The sequence below is a fragment of the Coptis chinensis genome, chromosome 4 (genome assembly GCF_015680905.1).
Source record: "Coptis chinensis isolate HL-2020 chromosome 4, ASM1568090v1, whole genome shotgun sequence".
NCBI lineage: Eukaryota > Viridiplantae > Streptophyta > Magnoliopsida > Ranunculales > Ranunculaceae > Coptis > Coptis chinensis.
In genome coordinates, this window is record NC_141459.1 from 76,655,399 (window position 1) to 76,661,064 (window position 5,666).

A 5,666-nucleotide genomic window follows, 5' to 3' on the forward strand; every position below is an offset into this window, starting at 1 on the left:
AAGAATTAGAGGGGAAGTGAATCCACCTCGAATCCAACTTAATCACCTAGCATAGATTGTTGTAATCCAATTCTTACGTTCTTACGGTAAGAATTGCTCGTTCTAATCCCTAATTAGCATGGCATTTCTGCCAATTATAACTAGCATGTGAGGTCGTCCACCCATTCTCATGGCAAAACACGACCTTCTAGAATGGAATAGACTCTATAACGACTCTACACTATACAACTAAGTTTTCATCAAGGCTTCATCAACCCCTCTAATGGAGGTTTTAGCCTTGATTCATCAAACAATTATTTCTCATTGAATTATAACTAAACATCATACCAAAATTCTAACTTGGCTAATTTAACTAACAATACTTCAATCTAATTTAACAACTCAGAAATGATACTCAACAAGAATTAAAATTAGATCTATAAATTGAAATGACAAAATCGAAATTGACAAACTAGCTATTTTATTTATCAAACTAATGAAGAACAATGATTCTAAAGATTAATCTAAAACAAGAATTGAAATGAACTAAACTTAATTTTATTTAATGAAAACTAGATCTAGAATTATCTATAGTTTTAGGTCTAACTACCTACCATTAACAAAGAGCTAAGCTTTTGTTTTTATATGTTCAGATCCAAAAATCGTGCATGGGCTTGGAGCCATGTTTTGGGCCAGAGAATCAGGCCCAAAACTCAATTCTTTCAGTCCAAAAAGACCTCTTCAGCTGCAGTTGGCTTCGACAGACTTTTCGTCCACTTTTGCTCCTCTGATTGGGCCAAGGCTTGGACCATTGGAAATCTCTTTCCGAGCTGGTCGTTTTGACATAAGGTAGACCCAATTCCAAGGTCTGAGTCCAAAGATACGGCCTTCGGAAGTTCTACTGACTTTGTGTGCTGTTTCTGCCCACGTTGACTTTGACTTTTCAGCTTTGACCGGGCTTTAGAAAGGCTTTGTCTTCTTGAATCTTGGCCTTTAATCACAGAACTCCTTAGCAACCAACCATTGCTCCTTTATCTCATCAAAGTGGCACATTTCTGCACATAATTGACTTTGAAGCCTGAAACGCATAAAAACACGTAATCAGTATTAACTCTTAATTATTACTTACATAATTGGTCTAAAAGTATGACTGTTACAGGGTTAAAACTATAGTTTTGGGCTCTTATCAGGTATTGATCAGAACATAAAGTTTTTCTACTCTAACATGTGATTTTTTTTTTTTTTACTTGCATTGGTAGGGGATATGGATGGGGTGAGAGTGAGTAGACAAAATTAAAAACAAGGTCTTGAAACCAAAATTTTCACAGGCTAGAAAAGATAACACTTCAAAGAATCAAGGAAACAAAAATTTCATTTATTTCAGTGTCGTTGCTTGGATTTAAAATAAGAGGAAGCAAGAATAATTTGCATAAAGAATATAGTAATTCAAATCAAGTTTCCACCATTACATTTTTCAACCTAAACCCTTCTTCCAAATCCCCCATCTTACAATCCCATTGATCAAAGTATTGTAACTAACTACATTAGGACTCAACCCTTTTCACGAAATTTCATTAAAAATCAATTGGGCTTCTTTAATTTTCTTCTTTTTACAAAACTTATGCATCAAAATGTTAAAAATAAACACATTAGGCGGAAACCCACAATCCAAAATCTCCAAATTAAACGCCCAAGCTTCACTACTTGAATTCGACTTCATAAAATGATCTAATAAACACCCACATGAATGATAAGGAACCTTAAAACCATACTTCTAAACTAATCTAAAACGATGTATACTTGTAGAGCATCAGAAACTAAACCAATTCAATATCCATATAAGCATTCATCAATTTTCTTGTGGACTGGGCGGTTTTCTCTTAACCCAAACCGGTTCCCGGGTAGGAGAGTACCCTCTTAGGAACCGAGGCTGTGTATTTGTTGTCTTGCGAACAAACAAAAAATTGTCACCTGAAAGAGTTCCTTGAAAACAAACTATTTCCATAGCGAAGATGAGTAGAATTTCCTCATTCTTTCGTTTCAAAACCACTTTTTCTGTCGACAATGACCCCCTTCTTTTATTAGAAAATTTAGTGAGAGAACGCTGTAAATCAAGAAAACTTGGTCGTGACGAGGCATTGGGTTTGTTTAATGAGTTGATTCGGTATAGACCCTTGCCTTCCATTCATCCTTTTACTCAATTGCTAGGTGCCCTCATCAAGACCAGACATTATTCAACTATTTTGTCCATATACAATGCAATGGCTTCCGCTCGAGTCAAACCTGATATCATCACGCTTACCATCTTGATCAATTGCTACTTTTATTTGGGTCGGGTCAATTTCGGGTTTGCTGTTTTGGGGAATATTTTTAAATGCGGGTTTGAACCTAATGTTGTTACTCTAACTACTCTACTTAAAGGTTTGTTTTCGAAAGGCAAATCAGCACCTGCTTTGGAATTGTTCAACAAAATAGTTGCAAATAATAATCGGTATCCATGCAATGTAGTCACATATGGAGTTGTCATCAATTGGTTTTGCAAGTCATTAAATTCTGATGATGCCCTTAATTTGATGAGCTAAATGGAAAAGCCAAACATCCACATATACAGTATGATCACTGACAGTCTTTGCAAGGAGATCGAGTAAATGAGGCCATCAGTCTTTTTCAGAAAATGATTGGTCGAGGAGTTGTCCCAAATGTTGTAAGTTACAACTCTTTAATTCATGGATTATGCAGCATTCGTCAACTGAAAGTAGTCTTGCGCTTGTTTGATGATATGTCCAAAAGGAGCATCTCACCTGATGTTGTAACCTTCAGCATTCTCGTCGATGCCCTTGGCAAAGAGGGTAGGGCCAATGAAGTACTTCAGGTATTAGAATTGATGCTTCAAAGAGGTATAACGCCTGATGTTGTCACGTATAGTTCTTTGATTCATGCCCTATGCATCTCCAGTAATTGGAACAAGGCAACTGAATTGTTATACGATATGATCAGTCGAGGAACCTCACCAGATGTGCAAACATATAATATTTTCATCGATACTTATTGCAAAGAAGGGAAGGTTGAAAAAGCGCATCAACTATTAGAGGAGATGATTGAAAGAAATGTGCCGCCTGACACAATCACGTACAGTGCATTGATGAATGGGTATTGTTTGCAGGGTCGAATAGAATAGGCTGCAAATGTTTTTGATTTATTGGTGGATGCTGGTCTAGAACCCAATGTTCTTAGCTATGCCACTTTGGTTAATAGTTACTGCAAGGCTAAGAGATTACATGAGGCTATAGAACTGTTTAAGGATATGAACTGCAAGGAAGTGAAACCTAATGTTATTATATATAACACCCTTATAGGTGGGCTATGTAAGGTTGGTAGAGTCATAGATGCAAAGCAGATTTTTCAAGACATGCAAACTCATGGACAAGGTCCAGATATTGTCACTTTTCATATATTAATAGAAGGATTGTGTGCTAACAGTGGTCTTTCAGAACCAACAGAGTTGATTTGTTTGATGGAAAGCAAAAGGTTAAGAGCTGATGCTGTGATTTACAATATCCTTATTCACCACATGTGCAAACAAGGACAACTGATGGAAGCAAAAAAACTATTTTAGAACCTCTCTACCAAAGAGGTGCTGCCCGACACCATAACATATAACACAATGATTAACGGACTTTATAAGGAGGGCATTTTAATTGATACTCATAATATGTTCACAGAGATGGAAGAGAATGGTGTTGCTCCAAATGACCGCACGTTCAATATCGTGGTTTGAGGATTTCTCAAAGACATAAATATTGAGAAGGCATTGCAATTTCGTAAGGCAATGGTTGAGAGGGGTTTCTCAACATATGCAAATACTATGTCTGTGATTATGAATTTGTTGGCTAAAGATGAACCAGATCATGAGAGTTTGGACATACGTCATAATTTCTTGTTGAAAGGATGAGTTGCAGATGATATTCTCCGGTTGGGACTGTTGTTGTCAATCATGTTATGTATGATATGCTGTGTTGAACAAGATTTAGTTATCATGGTACATCAACTGGCAATTATTCTTGTAACAAGTACATCCAGCCTTGTTCTTGGCTTTCATAAGTTTTAAATTCTTCTAATCGATAACCTAATAGGTTCTTTTATTTTTTTATCATCCATTATATCTTACCTTCAATTTGACGGATGATTACTAAGTTAATTCTTATTCATATTAAATTTGTTCCCTGGTGTACTTGTAATTCTAAAACTAATTGACTCGGATCTAGCTTAGGATACCTAATTTTCCTAAATTACGTTGATATAGATATGTGTGTCCGTATCCAAAATGGAAAAATATCAAAAAATTGAGGTATATCACATACGATATGTGTCTGTGTCATGTTTGACATGGACATGTGGGTATACGCATCCAACACTAATATTTATTAGTTTATGGTATGTCCATATAACATGGTAACCTTTTGCATAGGTGTTAAAGAAAGAATTCACAAACCTTATTTTTGTTTGTAGGATACTATTAGCTCATATACAAACTGAATTATTTGCTAAACTATTGTTTGATGTATATTATTATGCATATTCTTTGTATTTCTTGAGCTATTCTTAAGAGCATTGACGTGTTCGATGTCTATGGTTTGCTGTATATTATTATGCATTATTTCTTGAGCTATTGCTAAAGAGCATTGATGTGTTTGATAATCTATTGGAGTACCGTTTTGGTCAAAACTTAAAAGTAATATGTATGCAATCTTATGTGTATGCATAGTTTGTTAAGAATATTTCCATCCGTTTTCAGGAGGGTCTATGCATGTGAGATACCATTGTATGGTACTATGAACTAAGAAAATTCACCTATAGTCACAAGTTATATCATACATAATAAAACCTGGGACATGGATACGGCAGTGTAGATGGTTGGTTGCGGAAATAGCTTGCCGCCCCTGAAATTTGACTTTTGTTTATGCCAATAAGCCTCTTAAACTTACTGGTAATGGATAAGTTTCTCAGAAGTAACAATTCTCCATTAAATTCCAAAACTGTGGTAATAAAAAAAGCTTTTCCAATTACTTAGTACAAGCTGTACGTTTCATGAGTGACATGTCCAAAAGTCATCTTCCTAATTCACTATCCATGTTAGAGTTTCTTTTTCTTTTACCTGTGGTTCCCCATAGCAACTCGCAAAACAGTTGAGACCCATCAAATCTACCAAATGCGGACTAAGGATAACAACTAGTACCGTTTGGAAGCTTAAGCTAATAGCAGACATATCAAGGCGATGATATAGGTCCCAGACTATGATTCCCGGATAAGGACACATGAACACGGTTACGTGGTACGACACACAATCTTAAATATATGGAGACACGGGTACGCACACTAGTATTTTATTTTATTGTTATCTTCTTAAGTCATTGTTTTTAGAGCCTATTATTAAGTTATCATAGTGACTAGATTTAACATTATATTATGGGAAGGTGGATTTTGTAGGGGAGGGGGAACCGGGAAAAGGATATTATCTTGCAATATACTTCAGTTACATTCTTGTTAAATGTTATGGCACTTAGTTTTTATCATTGTATATTCTATTCTCTATCTAAGTTGAGTGTAGTTACTTTTTCGTCACATCCTTGGCCGATTTCAGGAACGCAAGAGATAGTTGTTGAATCTCATGATGTTAATGCAACTGA

General features: G+C 35.7%; 1 pseudogene; it reads left to right on the top strand.

The window, feature by feature from the left end:
• The first annotated feature begins 2,968 nt into the window (after positions 1 to 2,968).
• On the top strand, positions 2,969 to 3,932 carry LOC147504873 (uncharacterized; annotated as a pseudogene).
• The last annotated feature ends 1,734 nt before the right edge of the window (positions 3,933 to 5,666 follow it).